The sequence below is a fragment of the Falco punctatus genome, assembly GCF_963210335.1.
Source record: "Falco punctatus genome assembly, chromosome: Z".
In the NCBI taxonomy this organism is placed as follows: Eukaryota; Metazoa; Chordata; class Aves; order Falconiformes; family Falconidae; genus Falco; species Falco punctatus.
In genome coordinates this window covers 27082038-27101184 of record NC_137586.1, presented here as the reverse complement: position 1 = coordinate 27101184, position 19147 = coordinate 27082038, and the positions used below count along the sequence as shown (strand labels likewise).

The 19147-nt window shown below is 38.7% G+C and overlaps 1 protein-coding gene across 1 annotated transcript in view; it reads left to right on the top strand.

Annotated features, from left to right (window-relative positions):
- The first annotated feature begins 706 nt into the window (after positions 1-706).
- The window catches only part of SV2C (synaptic vesicle glycoprotein 2C), a 240529-nt gene continuing 222088 nt past the window's right edge, over positions 707-19147 (top strand). Inside the window, exons 1-2 of the mRNA XM_080373289.1 lie at positions 707-2972; positions 6400-6456. The gene's annotated coding sequence lies outside the window, so the exon portion shown is untranslated. The remainder of the gene's footprint in view (positions 2973-6399; positions 6457-19147) is intronic.

Below are 19147 nucleotides of genomic sequence, written 5' to 3'. Positions count from 1 at the left end.
AAGTGTTGAAGTAAAGCTGCCAAATAAACATGTTCATGCCTTCCTTTTGTCCTGTGGAGAAATTTTTCAGGGAAGCCCTTCCTGACATTCCAGCCCTAGGGGTGTAAGATGTTGGCATTTGTTCTTGGCCAACTGCCATGAACCGAAAACACAAGTAAATAATGATTTTTAGGAAAACTGTGCAGCTGTGATACCCCTGAGACACTGCCTCAGGGAATGTAATTCTCTTTTGAAAAGTTAGGGAGTGCTGCCATACTTTCAGGTCTTTTAAACAAATGCAGTTGACCATAAGATGGTGCAGTACAGGACATCTCAAGGATTTTTGGTTGTGTGCAGTGATTTTAAATATTGGAGTTCTTCCTCGAAGTGAGGGAATCGGGCTTGGTGACTTTACTGATGTTAATTGCCCTTCACGGTCGATTGCTAAAATTTGATCTACAAAAATTATTTATTTGTCTAAGAATACATGAAAATAAGAGGCCTTATGCAAATAATGAAATAAAAGGAGACCTCCACATAAATGTAAGAAGGGAGCAGATAAATAACCATTGATCTTAGAAGCATCAATATATGCAAGAAAAGCTAGACAAACCAAACCAGAAAGTAAATAACGGAGGAGTAGGGAGGGAAAAAAGGAACTTGGTATAGAAATGCAGTAATTTTATTGTTGTTTTGTATTATCTAAGATAGCTTGTCTTCTCCCCCCCCCGAAAGTACTGTATGTTGACAGCATTTTGATAAAGGGGTGGTTCTTTTTTGGTTTTATGGAGAAATAGAGTAGGATTTTCTGTGATTAAAAGCAGCTGGCACAGATCTGTGCTTAAGAGATGGGAGTAGGGTTCTGAGCAGTATGTGATGATGACTGAGAGAACAACATTGATCAGCAGGAGAACGTGGTAGAAGCTTTGGCTGGGGTAAGACATACCTTCAGAGTATATCTATTATATGGATTTTGACATCACCACTCTAGAAAACAAATCTGATCGAGTTTTGGGATTGTGTTGAACCTTAGAGAGCTGTGATGAGTGGTTAGTCCAAGCTCTGATGCAATGCTGTCTTTAAGTTGTGCATTCTGCAGGCAAGATTCATGTGAGATCGCTGCAGTGGTAGGGGTACGCCAGCACCTTTCCCCAGCTCTCTCCAAGGGCTGTGCCTCAGCTGCATACACATGGCCAAGGGCAGAAGCTGTTAGGAGCCTCGTAACTATTTGTGAGACTTTGCTGTGAAGACCTGGTGCCTGGGCTTTGTTGAATAAGCAGCAATCTCACTGTTCCTTTGGAGGACTTGGGATGACAGTTCTGCAGACCCTCTGAAAGCAGAAAGCGTTCTGTTAGCTTCGAGACTGCCTGGGTGAAAGGGCCATATGCATAAGCATTCTGCATTTTGGAGGACCTTGAGTCCACAACTGATCATGCCCGGCCTTTGTGCTGGATACTTGGAAGAAGTAGTTTTGTGCCTCCTAAGTGATGTGCCCTCCTGCCACGGGTAGGCACCAGTCTGGCTTGTAGGGACAGAAGCATGGGTATGGGCATGGAGCTCTTAATAGCTCGATGTTTTCTGCTAATGCATCAAGCTTTATATCAATGCCCAGTTATGATTGCTTAGGGCTTGATATTTTCAACAAAGGGCATTGATTAATATTTGTGGGGCTCATTAGAAACATGATCATACATCTACACACATTCTATTTAGGCTTGCAATATAACGTGCAGTGCAATTAGCTGTGGGGCAGTGATGATTAAGCAGTGTAGGATATTTCTTCCAAATTGTATGCTGCTCTGTATTATTTCTGGGACTGCAGTTCTCTTTCCTCAGTCTGATTCATTCTGAGTCATACAAAACATCCTCATTGAAATGGGGTGCACAGCAGCAAGGGCTGTCATGCTAGTTCTGCACCATTAGGTAATTGTTTGAATCTTTTCTAGTGGAGATGTCTGTTACGCAGGCAGTACAAAAAGACTAGGAGAATGTGGGAGTCTGGTGGGAGGATTCAAAGTTAGAGGAAAAAATCCTATTAGAAAAAACTCAGCTTGAGCTTGCTTATTGCAAACTAGCCAATATTTCCATTTAAAAATATTTGTACAATGTAATTCGAGGTATGAAAATGATTGTTCATACATAGAACTAATCCTCCTTAATACAGTGAAAAAGGACCATGAAGATTCATCTATCTGGGGGTAGATTTGGGGCCCAGTTTTGATATTGGATCAGTTCTTATGACAGGCGTCAGTGAAATGCTATTTGAAAATGTGTCTCAGAAATTTGAAAGTGGGATGTTTGGTGATTTTTATGGCTTAACTCATCAGTCCCACTGATAACAGCACAGCAACTTCTATTCACTGTTTTAATCCTTCAGTCTCATTTGGTAAGAATTTTGAGGGAGCACATTCTGATTTATAAACGGGGTTACCCTCCTCATGTGGAAGGTAGAATTTGAAGTAGATAGCACTACAATAATTATATTTTAAATTGATTTTCTCATCTATTGACTAAAATTCAAAAGCTGTTTACTCAGAAACAGGCAGCTTACTCCTTCACTGCTTGGAGAGATATCATATTAAAGAAAACAGCCTCCAAAGGATAGCACATCAGGAATGACGTCTATAGTCACAAAGGGAGGTATTTATGCAGGGATGAGGCACTTCCCTTCCCCATACTGTGAGCAAGTCAAGAAGGATTATTATGGATAACTGAAAAATCACCTCTTCCCTCATCTCACTGACGGGAGAAGAAGAAAATGACTGAGTAGTTCATTGGAGTAAGAAGTAGAGGGAAACAGAATGGATGACATGAAATATGCTTTATTTTTAAAGTGTTGGTTGAAGTACAGTTGATTTGATTTGCTTTGGTGGCAGCAGGGACTTAGATAAAAACATGAACAGAACTGCCTGAACAACAAGAAGGAGACGGTTACTGTATTAGTGCAAAAATGCCAGAACACAACACTATTAATGAAAATATTTAAGATAAAAGTAAGTAATCTTATTGATTCTTGGAAGTGGAGTACTATATAAAAATAAAATGTGTAAGTGTGTTATTTTATACGTAATACATCTCTTATTTATTTTAAATCCCTTTTTGCTTTGAGATACCTTCCACAGCTATGAAGTATGAGAGTGTTTTTTAACTGTATAGCTTTCAGTAAAATCCATTACCAGTTCTTTGTTTGAATTCAGTTCACATCATCTTCTCATAGGCTATAAAGAGGCTCAATCTGTTCCAGAACAGTAATCACAGTCCATTAAACTCTGTTCCCTGTAGTCTTTGTTCCCAGTTACATGTGGTCCTGTAATTGCGTGTATGTGAGGGGGGAGGGGTGGAAATCTTTAAGCAGCCTTGTAAAATTATCATGAAGATTTACCAGTCCAGGCAAAATGTATGCTTGCCTTCCCTTTAGAGTGTTTTCCCTGGAAAATTTGGAAGTGTTTCACTTGCCCGATTAAAAAAAAAACAGAAAAGCAACCCTCAGCTCCCCAACCCAAGCCAACCTCACCCTGGAGGAGAAGATTTTTGCAAAACTGTATTTGAAAGACATATTTGTGTACTAACTCATTAGTTAATTCTTGATCACCAACTTAATCTGCATGCCATGAACAGAAGCCAGAGGGAAAAAAAACCCCACAACCTTTCATGTCAACTGCAGAGATAATGGAGTTCATGATCTAAAAGGCTGTCTCTGTAGATAGAAGGCCTGATGTTTTTCTGCCACATCAAACTTATTTTGAACTGCTTTAACTCCACTGATTTCAGCAAGACAGATTGTAAATCTGGTGTAAGATCATAAGCTTATCAAGAAATTTAAGTTTAATAGTAATACAGTAATAAAGGATGTTGGATTAAAGCTACAGTCCTAGGTGGTTTTCAATGCATTCTCAGTGCAGACTGATGAAGCACCTCAAAAATGGATGTCAGCTGAACCATCTGTCTGATTACAGCTGTTGAGAGAGCTGCAGAACAAGTAGATTTCTAGTTTTTCCATGCCTCTTCTACTGTTATAAATTTTCTCAGAGTAGTGGAGTATACTGTGGAGAGCTTCACAGAAGCTAGGGTTTTTGCTTTTTATTTAGCTATGCAAGATAAATCTCTTTAAATAAAGAATACTGAAAGAATGAGTTTAATCAGAAATGTTGATCTGGGGTTGAAATGGGGATCTGGGGCATTTTAGCCCCAGCTTATTCATATATTTGACTTTAAATAAGCAAGTTAGTTTGGTGTCAGTAGGCTATTCACATATAGTTAAAATCTTCAGTTGTTTTACTGTAACAATACCAATGTGTTCTGCAGTTAACAGACTCAAGCCTACAGTCTCAGAGCTATAATCAGCGCCAACCCTTGCACAGTATGGCTTGAAGTCTTTGGTCTTTTGTGTAGGCTGCCTTTTCCTCAACCCACTGGACAGTAAATTCATGGTGGTGGTGTTACAATCAGCTTTTATTTCTTCTCTTAACCCTAAAGATAAAATACTTACATTTTAATGGATAAATAATTGCAGCAAGTTTCAAGAGAGAGCTCTGATGCTGAATGGTAAGATGCTGGTCAAGAGAGCATCCTGGGTGTCCTTTTCCTGCATTATTCTGATGGGATAATTTCAAGGCACAGGGAGTCTCTGGAATTAGTGTTGCAGTCCCTCTTTAGGAGTATTGGCTATTACAGAATGGAAAGGAGCTTCTAAAGATAATATATGGGGAGCTGCAGTATTTACCTGTTCTTTTCTTCCCAAAATAAATGCTTTACTGGCATTTTCTAAAAAGAATTAATACCTGCCAGCAAATTATTATTCCTGAGGAACCATATGGAAACATACAGTTTGTATGTATGGAGGAATGACAGAGATATGGTGAAGAAACAGATTTCCATTTTCAGCACTCAATTCTTTATAACAAAATAGAAAAGTCTATTTTATTAAAATATTTTGACATTGTCCTTTTAAATGTAAGCTTTGATTTCAAGGCAGTTAATTTGTAGTGTGGTTTGACTGTGAAACAGACATGATAATTATCTGGCCTGTTCTTCCTATTTTGTATAACAAATTTGTTTAATTGGAAATTGGAAAGCAACTTGAAACCAACTGTACTTGGTGTGTATTTGAGTGAAATGGAAAGGATCTAGAGTAAAAAAAATGTGTGTTACACAGTGGACAGGTGTACTATGTTCTGAGGGCTTCATTTACCCATGCTAGGGTAGTAGTTTATGAAAGCCAAGGAACATGTAGGTTTATATTCAGTTAGAAAATACTAATCAGATAGATGTATATTAGGATAATGAATAGGGGATTGGATGTGGTCAGTGTTGAAAAGAACATCTTAGAGTACTTGCATGAATCATTTGAGCATGGTCCTGGCCTACTATAGATGTGAAATTTTCCTGTAGAATTAATAAAATTCAGTCCTTGACAGAGAAGAAACTCTGTGACATACAAGTGTTACGGGGATCAACCATGCTGTCTGTGGAAATGTATAATGTATGTAATATATTTGTAGCATAGCATCCATATGTATACTGTATGTAACAAAACACTGGCAACTGAAGGTTAAAATTCACTCTTAGGTCATTTCCCTTGAGATGAGCTTCTCATTTTAGTGTAGTTTGGATATGAGGCTTCAATAACTATCCATGTATTAAATTTTCAGTTTTGTAGTTTGTAATTTCAGAGAAGAATTAAGGAAGACTGCATATGTATGCATTGGGTAATCAAGACTACTACTTGAAATTTAATGTAAGAAGTATTTCTTTGTAAAATTGTACTTGCTAACACATGCAGTTCCGTAAATAACAGGACAAATACAAAGTTTATACCCCTATTTTTTTCTGTCTTAATGGTAAATAACACTGATGTCTTGAGGATCAAAACTCCTTTTGAAAAACCAATTTCATTTGATGCTTTAATACACATAATGCATAACAAAAATGCATAATTTGAGAGGAAAATGTCATTCAAGGAGTATTATTTGAAAGGTAAAGCTCTGAAAAGCACCTCAATGAAGATTCATTATTTATGTAGTATGTGTGTACTAATACTATAGCTGTAGTACAATAAAATCTTGGACTGCAAGTCCTGTTTCTTAAAGCACACAATGTAGCAGCATAGCATTTTGTTCAATCAACTGTGTTACACAGGTGTACAAGCTTGTAATACTGTGTGCCATTTTGTGTGCGCCAAGTAAACCGTCTGTGGTAGGTGCATAGTAAAATGTTCCGTATATGGAGAACTGAGACTAGCTCATATGATAAAGTTCCTGTTCATTTAGGGCTTTTAGTATAGTATTTGGGAGTAATACCGTTACCTTTTACTAAGATTGCCCTGCATTTCCTATGATGCTTATAATAGCCTCAAATTTCTATTGTTTGGTCTGAAGTTTTTTTGTAGGTGGGTTACTTCAATATTGTATTTGTTTTCAGCCATTCTTAGGAATAAAGATAGAGAAAAAGTGCCTTTTTCCAGTGCTTAAAATAAGGGTAAGTAAAAATTCTTTAATCTGACATTCTTACACCTTTTGGGAGGGTGTTGAAATTTGCCATAGGAACAGCCTTTCAGTCCAGGATACATTTATTTTGTTCTTATAACATTCTGTTCGTATAAATCCATGAAGGATTCTAATTTGCATATGCACAAGACTTTTGGTATTAATCAACTCAAACTGCAGATCCTGGTCTTCAAGGACATGCTTTGGTGTCACACAACTTCTAGTGCTGACAAGGCCATGCATGAGATGTTTAAGCAGAGTAAGTCTGCTGCAATATGTTTGTGATGCTCTTGCCTGCCCTGCAGCAGGTTGAGGCTGGGCACTGGAACTGCTGTTCCTCCTCAGCTCTTCCCTACCTAGGTGTTTGCGTCTGCAATATAGAGGAAAGCGTCAGTGCACAGGTTCCTACAGGACAAGAAGCCAAGGGTAACAGGACAAGAAGCCAAGGGTAACAGCATGGATGGCAAGGCAGTGCTTTGCCTGCTGAGGCTCTGTCGCACTGCCCCCAGTGAGGGGGGCTGGGAATGCCTGGAGATGGTAGCCGGTTTCAAGCAAGAGTCCAGATCATCAAACAAGTGCATAGTGACAAGGCAGGTCCAAGGTCAAGCTGCTAAGTCAGTGAGCAGGTCAGAATCAGGTATGAATGATGGTAACCAGGGTCCAAAACAGCCCAGTGATCACCAGGGAGGTTTGTAATAATGAAGCAAGTTCTAGGTCAAGCTGGGAAGTCCGTCTACAGGTCAGGGTCTGCATCAGCGTAGTGAGAGAGGGTGGAAAGAATTATATCCAATTAATTATGGAGACTGATGTCAAGGAAAAGAAGCAACTAGAAATGACTTTGCACTCTGAGACTTGGGTGAAGTTGGCAAAAATCTGGCTGGATGGGAAGATTTGGTCTGGGAGGAGGACCCTGACTACCAGACATATTAAACAAAGAGAATAAAACCCACACTGGGTATCATGAACAGGGATTGGGGCAAGGACTTGTTAAAGGTCCAGATTTAGAGGAATAGGTTCTATACATCTGTTGAAGAAAACATCTCTGTCTTGTGAAACAGTGGTGAAAGGTTCAGTTCCTATGCTCTCAGGAGGTGTTTGTAAAACATACTGAGACACTCAAAAGAATGACAGGCTGTCTGAGGTTACTCTGTGTAAATGGTATAGGCACAACTCATAGAAGTGTCACAAATAATGTAGGGGGGATTCTGGATTTTTGGTTTTCTTCCATTAAAATTTAGTTTATGTATGTATTGTCTTTACTAAAACCTCATTTTTAGTAAATTTTTAGTAAACAATAAAGAAAACATTTTTAGTAAATAAAAGCTCATAAAACAAAAAAAATGTACCAAAGATGAGATACAACCCCCCATGCTGCACACTCCCCGCCCCCAACGAAAACAGTGAGACTGCTAGCAGATAATCTGTACTGAAGTCTTTAATTAAAGTTTGCCTTCCATTTTTTTCAGATAATGGATAATGTTGTGTTAAAGATGGGGACCTAGGGTTTATAGGATTCTGCCTTTCATTTATTGCATGATTTAAATATGTCACAGTGCATGTGTTGGGGGATTGGAGAGAGGGGATGGGGTATCATGAAAATAATTGCATGAACATAGGCATTTTTGATATTGTAAACTATTGCAACTTGGCCAGTTCTGAAGGACATGAATCTTCTGTAGATCCTGTGTCATATGACAACCTTGTGCAGGTATCTCATATGTTCTATAGCATAGAACCAGATATCAATGTACAGGCACCTGAACCGAGAGCCTAATTTTTGCAAAGCATTTAGATACTAAAGTAATGACTATACTGAAAAAAAATCAACAGATAATTAATAATGGTTTGGACATCAGAGAAAGGCTGAAGTGGAATGGTATAAATTAGATTTAGGGTCATGTACCAGACAAAGTAGATAAAGCCAAATAAATGATTGCAAAATGAGTATAAACCATTTAGTGTGGAATGGGATAGGTACTCCATATAAGAAACAGGAGAATAGGAATGTAATTGATTATTTTCATACAAATGCTAAGATCTTATGTTACATAAGCATCATAGACCTTCATTCTTGGTTCTTTGCTTTATAGGCTTTTGCTGTTTTAAGTTTTTGTGTGGAAGCATGCAACAGAAAATAGTAAGAAATTTTTGATTTTTTTCTATCAACAATGAAGTTAACAACAGAGTTAAGTACCTTACTTCTGATGTGATGGAAAGTGATGTTGCTGGTTGAAGTTTGTGTGGTCAAGAAAAATTCTAAATATAGCCTTCAAAAGAGTTACATATCTAAATGTCTCAGTCAGTATCACGAACCCTCTGACAACCACTGAAAGTACAAAACAGGGTACTGTAAGTACAAAACCACAGAAATAAGAGCACAGAGCCATTTAAGACTAGGTAATACTGCAAGTGTATAATGGTTGAGCTATGCTGTGTTGTCAAGAAATTCTGGCATACACATATGCAAGATTAAGCTTTTACTTTGCAAATACTGATGCTGGTAGCCAGCCCTCCTCTTTGTATTCCAAGCACCTGGTCGAAAGTTGACTTCATGTGACATTTATTCTGTCTCAGCTTTCAGGCCACCCAATTCCCCATTTACCTGGTGGTCCACCTGAGGAAGTACCAAGCCATTCCAAGTTGTTTCCAGCTGTGGCAGCTGGAAAATACTGTGGTACTGAGGGCCATGATCTTCCCAGCCATAGACTTTTGACATCCAGACTGTCAGACACCCTCTTATGTTCCCCTACATTAAGGAAAGAGCTGTAAGAAAAATGATACCAAGTTTACAGTAAGTGAGGATTCCCCTTAAACTGTGAAATCTCCAAACAGCTGCTACTTAAGCATTCAGGATGGTCTTTGCTTCTCTAATGGTGTAATACCCAAAGTCTGATCCATAAAATGTGTTTTGTTTTTCACCAGCAATATGCCAGTATAATTTTGGAACTATAATGATAAACATTATATGATATAATCTGCAAATAAAATGTTAATTTGGGCCTCCAATCTTTCCTTTCATTCTCTCTCTGTTCCTCTCCTCATTTCTCACTTATTTTTGGTTGGAAATCAAAAGAAGGGACCAGAATGCTAAAAGCTTTTCTCCCAGCAGTGTGTGTATATACTTGCGTGTGTTATGAAAGCCTGTGCTGATTGCAGCAGCAGGAGACAGCTTCAGGGAACAAAAGCTGTTTTCTCTCCCCGCCATTTCCTGTTCAGAAATTAATCTTGCATGCACGTGTGTGCATGAATACACACACATGCACACCTTGAAATGTAACGGGGGCTGGAATTTGCTTCATCAATGTGCTCCCCATAGCTTTGTGTGAGCTAATCTCAGTTGTAATACACAATCTTTTTCGCCTCTGTAACTTTCCTTTTTAATACTCTATTGATTTTGTGTTTCAGTAAACCTAAAATATTTTTTTTTTTTTTCACATAAAACATCGTTTATTCTAATACAGAAAACCATTGGTCTTTCCCAGGGAGGAGGAACTGCATATGTTTTCTTCTTTAATAAAAGGTACATGAGATGGAGTTTTCTCTTTGACAGGCCCAAAATAGAAAATTGAGGCAGAAATGCCTGGAGTCAGCTGATCAATTATCAGGGGAAAACTGGAGATGAACATCAAAATGAGACTTTAGAGAATGTGAATTATAGCACTTGTGGCAGTGTCCACGTCAAGTAACAATGTCGAAAATTCCATTTGAAAGGTTGTGTATAAAGAATTGCAGGCATGCCATGTTGGCATTTTAAACTGCATTTGAACTTGTGCTTCTTAAGTTAATATAATGGTGGAAATGTTATGTTAGTAGAAGACACCATCATTTTTGGACATTAAGATAATAAACTTAATGCCCATTTCATAGGCATGCAAATTCAACATGCGTTTTGGTTTGAAGTCTTGTTCCGTACTTGGGGTAGAAGCCTACATTGTCAACCAGTACTGGAGAAGAGTACTGAGTTTAGAAGCTTCTTCCTTTATAGGTACAGGTTTCATTAAAATACAGAAGTGATGGGCAGATTTTGAGAAAAACAGCCAATAGTAACTGAAGGACCTTGTCATCCAAATTCTGCCCACTGTAATAGTATATTTGTTTAGTTTTTGCTTCTCAATACTGACAAATATGAACATTTTATGGAAATCTTAGTCAGCATTTCTACTTCCACAAAGACAGCTGAGAAATATTTCTGAAAGCCCTGAACAGTCTAGCTAGTACTTCTTATAGGTTTCTTTCATGACTGGAATTCTGACATTCGTGATGTGGAGGAAGAAGTGAGAAAAAAAAAAAAAAAGTTGCAGATTCACTGAAAGATTCTTCTTGCTTTAAATGACAGAAGAAAAGGTGTGGTGAAATTACAGTATCCAAAGTGCTGCTGCTTTCAGCCTTTCGTGGGGTATTACTGGTGTTTGAAATCCATCCACAAACTGATTTTTACTGTGTGAAATGCAGTCTTGTCATGCAGCTTTTCTTCCTTTTCTAGTGGAAGGGAAATGGTAATAGAATGTTAACTAAAGAAAACCCTAATATTGGTGTTGAGAAATGAATCTTTGTAGTAAGGTTGTGTAGGAATTAATTTGTAAGTTTCAGGTTGTTTTTTGGATGAAGTTGTCAGCCACTCTTCAGTCAAATCAACCTTAAAAGCTAGTGTCTATTATCTTACCTATAAACAGCTGCTGGAAACAGCATTTCTTCTTGAGGCTCAGTTGTCTTCTGAAAATTGGCTTTGTCAGCTTCTGCAGTGTATGAAACCAAGTGATGATTTCTTGGCTGAAGCATTTAAATGAATTGTAAAATGAATATTTAGCAAGGTTTTTGTTTATTTTCTAGCATGCTCACATATGCCTGTCTGTGATCAGTCTTCCATCTCATAAGAATTTGAATGCATGAAGGAGAAAAATTTAAGGAAGAACATGCTGAGGTTCCACATTTGCAAAAACACATCTCAGGCTGTGTGTATCAAGTTAATATCTGCCTTCCCTTTTATAACGTGCCTTAAATAGAAATGTGCAAAAATTATAATAATGCAAATTATTTGTGTCACTAACTTTGGAAAAAACTTGAATGAATTCTTATGTCATGCTGGGGGCAGTTTTAACTCAACCTGTGCTTGAAGGACCCAGGACTTTGCTAAGCAGGGATCACATTTATTCATGTAGTTACAGATCTTCCTTGACTGGAATCTTTGTTAGATTTTTGTCACATTTACCTTTTCCAACAGCTCATTTATTTAGTTTTGCGTTGCATTTAAAGCAAAACACTCCAGGTTAAAAGTCCTTGTCATTGTGCTTCTCTAATATATTGGGTGATAATGGGAAAATTCTGAAATGACCTGTGAAAGGCAGTATTAAACTTTATGAATAAAGATGTAGGAAGAAAAAAAAACCCCACATAATACCATCTGATACTAGAATTCTGGAAGTATGGATACAACTGGAGAGTTCCCGGTTGTAAGTGGGATGAAGATATGTTTGGAATTGCTAGAAATCCACATTAAATTTTCCAGCTTCCAACATTTCTTAAAGAGAATTTCTTTTCCTTGGTATTTTAGGACACAATAGTGAAAATGTTGGTACTCCACTATGATTATAACTCTAGTGGAAAAAAACCCATGTAAGTATTATTTTCTCTGTGTTCAACAGCATGTGGATGTCTGTGAGGGAAATAATTCCTCAAAAGAGATGGAATAATTTCTTTCCTCTAATGATCTTTTCTGTGAATGTACAGTGTTCAGGCCAGGAATATTCAGGCCAGTGACATAATGGGAACTCATCTTTGTAAGCAGAAGGTCATTGGACATTGGTCTCAAAAGTGTCTATGCACAAAGCTGTGATTCAATGTCAAACACTGCAGAAGTCTTCTAGCAGTGCCAAAGTTGGGGTAACTTGCTTTTCTGATACAGCAGTTAATGTCATGGTAATGGCAAAAATGGAGGTAATTTTCAAGAATTTATTTGTTATCAAGGTTATCTATGCTAGGTAAAACCTTGTCCTCACTGAAGATACAGACATCTGCTGAGGGTTTATATGAGGCTAGGATTTCATCAACTATACTTACAGGTTGTAGTTTCAATGTCATATGACCATGTAGTGACATCTGTTCCTAAGGCTTTCCTGGTCTTTGTTTTATTAATAAACAATAAAGCAATCCATATTTACTTTTTACCTTTGTATTGTCAGACTATATTTTATAATATCATTTATATTATTACAAATATGTATACTATAACATATATAATGATTGTAATTAACATACTTAAAATTAAGTATGAGCTTTGGCACTTTGCTAGCTTCTGGCATATATCGAAGTGTGTTTTAAAAACTTGAAAATATGTATGTGTCAGGAAGAGGAGGAATTTGTGTAGTAGAGCTGGTAGGACTTGAAGCTAACACGATTTGTTTTGCCTACTTCTTTATTTCTGCATGACACTGAGTATGTGTTTTGAAGCTTTATTTTAATTCACTATTCTTGGTCTGTGTTGGGTTTTCAAATCCTTTTGGGTACAAAGCTGCAAGGGTTCGGTTAACTGTCATGAAGGATAGCAGAAGATGCCTCTTTAGCAAGTCATCTCTACCTCAAATAGTCAGTGAAGATAACTGAGATTACTGGACACATGCAATAATTTCACTTACATATAACATTGCTATTCAGTAAGGTGGCTCTAAAAATGAAATTTTAATGAGCATGTCTGAATATATGCTGAAGAATTTTACCAGGTTTATGTTTTTCTACTGTAGTTTGGGTTTAGAAATGTCTGGCTCAAAACTTTTTAGTGGCATACCTGCAATGCAGTTTTTCCATCCATGTGGTGGAAGACTGAAACCAAGTTAGGATTCAACTGTTGCTGGTACGTTTAATGAAAGAGAAACATCAGAGCTGGGCTGCAGATCAAAGATGGAGTCCTGGAGAGTCAAGCTTGCTATTCCTCAAGAGAAAGACTCAAAAGTGATATTTAAGGTTACTAGGAGGGATCATTTTCCTTTGTGTCTTTCCCCTAGTAGTAGCTGCTGTTTTATCTCTCAGTGGTGGCAGCAGTATAAATATTTTGTAGGGCTCTGGCAGAGTTAGTCAGCTATGATGATTTTACTGCCACTTCTGAACTTGTCAACTCCAAACGTTATTTATGGCTAGCACAAGTTCTGCATGTAGGTCTAGCACCTTTTTTTTATTTTTGTTTTTTTATATAGGTTTGATAGTATACATATTTTGAATGGCTTTTACCTCATTTTTAACTGAATCATCTTTTGCAGATTGTGCAGCATATATACAAACACACACAAAATATGTCTTATTTGGAAAGTGCTGTTACATGTTCAGCTTATCTTTTTGAGACTATAGCACTTAGAGGGCTTATTTTGTCCCAAGGCCCTCCTTAAAGAAAAAGTAAAATGTACAGGGCCAAAAAATATCCATGTAATGATGTGCCTAACAGCAAAAAGAGTATGTATTTGTGAAAGTACTTCTATTGTCATACAGTCCTCTGCTGCTATCTGGTCCTGCTTCTGACCTGTTCAAACATGTCTGGTTTTGATGCCGCGGATATCAGTTGTCCAATTCCCAGACTGTGTCTTTGTGCCTCCTGAAAAGGTGCACTAGTAATAGACTAATAATCAGATCCATTAGTATGTATTATTTTTCAGAAATTCTTTGTAGCTTTTGCAGAATTCAGGTCAAAGTTCAATGTTTGGGTTGAGAATTCTTTGGCATGTCCAAACTATAAAAGGATCTTCTTCTGCTTTTTTGCTGCTTTTTTGCTGCTTTCTAGATTTTTATTAACTGTCTTTCAGGCATGCTGAATCAGCTCAGAATATAATATCGAAAATACAGATTTTATATAGGGTATAATACCTATATAGGCTATAATGTCTAAAATAAAAATTGGTTTAGATACTGTCAAAATTTGATATATTCAGGAGGACTATGGCTTTCCATGGAAATTTGACTATTAAAATATCAAACTGACAACTCCTAAAATATTTACCTCCTGCACAATTATTTTTCTTTGTGCCTGGGAAGCTTATGGAGCAGATCATCCTGAGTACCATCTTGCAACACGTGCAGGACAACTGGGCATCAGGCCCAGCCAGTATGGACTTGTGAAACAGGTCCTGCTTGCCTAAGCTCATCTTCTTCTATGACACAATGACCCACCTAGTGGATGAAGGAAAAGCTGTGGATGTTGTCTGCCTGGACCTTAGTAAAGCCTTTGACACCATCTACCACAGCATTCTCCTGGGGAAACTGGCTGATCATGGCTTGGACAGGTGTTCTCTGTGCTGGGTTAAAAACTGGCTGGGTGGCCAAGGCCAGAGAGTCATGGTAAACGGAGTTGCTTCCAGCTGGTGGCCAGTCACCAGTGGTGTTCCCCAGGGCTCAGTACTGGGGCCAGCTCTGTTCAGTATCTTTATCGGCGCTCTGGATGAGGGATCAAGTGCACCCTCAGCAACTTTGCAGATGGCACCAAGCTGGGCAGCAGCGCTGATCTGCGGCAGGGCAGGAGGCTCTGCAGAGGGGTCTGGACATGCCGGACCGATGGGCCAAGGCCAGCTGGGTGAGGTTCAAGAAGGCTCCGTGCCGGGTCCTGCAGCTGGGTCACACCAGCCCCACACAGCGCTACAGGCTGGGGCAGAGCGGCTGGAAAGGGCCTGGTGGGAAAGGGCCTGGGGGTGCTGGTCGGCAGCCGGCTGGGCATGAGCCAGCAGGGTGCCCAGGTGGCCAAGGAGGCCAGCAGCACCCTGGCTTGTGTCAGAAGCAGTGTGGCCAGCAGGGCAAGGGAAGGGACTGTCCCCCTGCACTGGGCACTGGTGAGGCTGCACCTCGAACCCTGTGTTCAGGTTTGGGCCCCTCACTGCAGGAGGGACGTAGAGGGGCTGCAGCGTGTCCAGGGAAGGGCAAGGGGCTGGGGAAGGGTCTGGAGCACAAGTCCTATGGGGAGCAGTTGGGGGAACTGGGGTTGTTTAGCCTGGAGAGGAGGAGGCTCAGGGGGACCTTATTGCTCTCTACAGGCTGTAGGCAGGTGGGGGTCAGTCTTTTCCCCAGATAACAACGGAAAAGATTAAATGGCCTCAAGTTATGTCAGGGGAAGTTTAGATTGGATATTAGGAAAAACTTCTTTACTGAAAGGGTGGTCAAGCATTCGAAGACGTTGTGCAGGGAGATGGTGGAATGACCATCGTGTCATGAGGTGTTTAAGAAAAGAGTGTTTAATTGAGTTCTACTATCCCAATGTTTACTAAAAGTACAGCCCTTATGCCCTGTGATAGCAAAATAAATGTGCTTGTCTCTAATCTTTAGCACTGACGTCAACCGCTGTGGACTGGCCTGTGTCCATGCTATTGAATTCTTTCACCTGTGAAACCAGGGTAGTCATATCATAACTACCTACTAGGAAAAGTCCCTGGCCTGTGCTAGTTCACAAAGCTGTCATTTTTTTTTGCAAAAGTGCTAATTGTTGGAGGTCCAGGCACCATTCTAACAAGCAAATGGAATAGATGGTCAAATTCCAGTTCCCAGGAACATTGCCTAGCTCTGTTTAATTAACTTGTATACAAACCTGCTTATTCTATTCACTCCTGAGACCTGGCTGGGTTTGTCTTTGCTTTTAAATTGTCAGAAAATCTTAGTAAACTCAAATTATTTTATCTGTAACTGAGCAACTTGCTTCAAGTCTCATCATCCCATTCTGAACTTTAGAAGAGCCATACCTGCCTGGAGTTTGGCTTGTGTTGGACTAAGTGTCTTATGGCAGTGGATTCTTTTCTCAATTATTCAGAACTGTTATCTGGCTCAGAATTGAAGCTGCTTAGGAATTTTTCAGTACAGTTTTGTGAGCAGTTAAAAAATGTTCATTTGCTAGGACTGAAAGGTTTTCCTGGAAAGGGTTGGTTATGATTAATTTACTGATGATCTTTAGAAGAAAAACCCAAACAAATGGATTGGCATTACAGATGGTACCTTCTCCCAAGGCTTTCCTTTCAGAAAAGAGTTCTTCCATTCTTGACCTGAGGAATGCTGCACAATGGTAGACCTAATCATTTCCACCTCTTGCATGATGAGATAATGTGTCCATTCATACAACATATTTGAAAGATTTATATTCTCCATCGGCTGTTGGGATGAACTCAGTATCTTTAAGTCTACAGATACAGATCCATTAATGAACTAACAGTGAGATATTTTGGGAGTTGCCTCTTTATCTATGCCCTTCAGAGATAAAAATGGATGTGGTGCAGCTTACAGCACTGTTACTTAATTTGGTAGTGAGAAGGCAGTTCCATGGGACTTTCTTCAATGATAGTTAAGGCAATTCTAATCTAACACACCGATAGTTTAAAAAAATGGAAACTTTTTTTTCTTCTTAATTTTTCAGTGTAAAAATCTCTGTCATTGTTCAAAACTTCTCCAAATTAGGGAGGGGAGAAAAAAAAAAAAAGAACAAGGAAAGATGAATAGGCGAATATACAACAAGAAAGGCAGGATAGCTTTAGCTGCCACCTGCTATCTATGTTTGTTGCTGAAGCTTAGCTATCTGGGAGTGAATGGCCTATGATAACAAGATCATTAGATCTGTCTTTCAGACCTGTGAACTTCTACTCTGCATTACATGTTGGAGAAATCTAAGCTCCATCTGGGACTATTAGCTTTCGGGAGCCTATCCAAAAATGGCTTACCTGCCAGGCAAGTAATATCTACTCTAAGCTGGAGACTTAATGTCCTGAAAAGACTTAATGCTTAGCTTATCTTGAGTCCTAGGCCCAATGTGCTGAGGAAAGCTTAATTTTGAACACCAGTAAAGCATTTTCCTCCAGAAAAAAATGGTGTTCAGAAAGCTAGAAAAGAAAAGCAAAGAAAACAATTTTTGGGATATTTTGTTTTATTTTTTTCTCCAGTTCACCACCTGGGCTAATAACTGAGAACATAAGACTGACTCTGCAACAGCTGCTACTGATGCATACCACTAGCTTGTCTCTAATTAGAATAAAAAACTTTCTCAGCAGCAGTAAATCTGTAATAACTTAAAACATAATGATGAGAGCAAGAATGAAAAATTTTCTGCTGTTTGCTTTTGCTCTGGCTTTTTTTTGTACACCTTCTGAATTCTTTCACTGTTTAAAGGAATGCTTGAAAAAAATATTCTGCTGGTCATTTCATAGCAACAGTTGTTACCCAGATGTTTTCTATTGGGGATTCATCTCTGCCTCACTATAAGTTAACACTATGCTTCTACAAATCCAAGACATTTAATTTTATGCAATTCATCTATAATAAACCCTCACATACAATGTTTTTTTATTTTATAGCTATTTTGATATTTAAGAGAAAGTCCTTCTGTTACTACATTTGAATTGGGAACTTACTGGTAACAGAAAAAAACCAAGCACACTAGCCATTTGTTTATCACAATGGAGCTGTAACATGTCTGGGCTCATCTAGCCCTCATAAGAGCTTTCTTAGACGCTCCTAGTCACAACCTAACTAGCAAAAAATTGTAAATGCCTAGGTTTAAGACAACATTCAACATCCTATCTCTGTTGTATGTATTTCTGTTAAGGGCTATAATTTTGGCATTTCAGAGTAGCCAGAATTACCTATACAGAATTACCTGTAATTGATCTTGCAAAAGACACAGAAGTTGAACATGAGTTGTGCTGATAAGGCGTTCCAGGGCATGGACTGTGTCCCATTTTGTGACTGTGTCATATGCATATCATATGTCCTTAATATGAAAGGAGCTGACCATGAAGCATTGCCACTAATGAGAAGGACGGAAAATACTTTTGCATTGCATGGAAGATGTTTGCTGCTGACAGCAAGAAACATGCTGCCTGCATTCAAGTTCACGTACTTTTGTCATCACTGCAACAGAGGAATCCGTTCTTATTATCCCAGCCATATTGCTAAAATTGCAGCAATATCAGTTTTCAAGCTTTCAAGCTTTTTTTTTTTTCCCAAGTTGATTTTGAAAGTAAGTGTCCCCTAAACACATGGTTCTTTCAGACATAAAGATTATAAAGGAATTCATGAAGTTGTCATAGGAGTTAATTGCAGAATTCTTACTGACTTCATTTACGCCTCGGTTCTGTCATGTATTCAGAAATTCTCCAAGGTTCACCTTTAGGTAAGTGTGATGTTGTCATATATTAGAAGCCCAGAAAAAATAATCATAGGCCCTAGTCCTGTAATTTACTTGCATAAACTGAAGGTTACACCCATGCAGTGCCTCAGTGAAGTGAATGGTGTTTCATGCTGATACAACAATCTGCCCATCTGCTCTAAGTGCAGGATTGAGACAATGACTTGTAAATTATGACACTGATGGGCCAAACTGAAATGCTAATTCTGCCTCTGAAAATCTGAGGGAGCCCAGTCTCATCTTTACCCAGAGAGCTATGCAAGAGATGATTGTCCAGCATATAGATGGTAGTGATGTTTTAGAGGTAAGTGGCTATATTCTTGAAAGCTTTTTTCACTGCATTATGTGACTACTCTGAGGCATCCTAGTATTTCAAACTTTCAGCAGTTATTTAACCTAATCAATGTACGTGGGATATAATTGTGCTCTCTCCTGTAGGAGGTAACACGGGCAAGAAATGGCATAATTCTGCATGTCTCTGTGCTGTAGTGACAGCCTGTCATTTCCTGTACTCTGCTAGAGATTACGAATAGACAATGTGTGTAGGCTG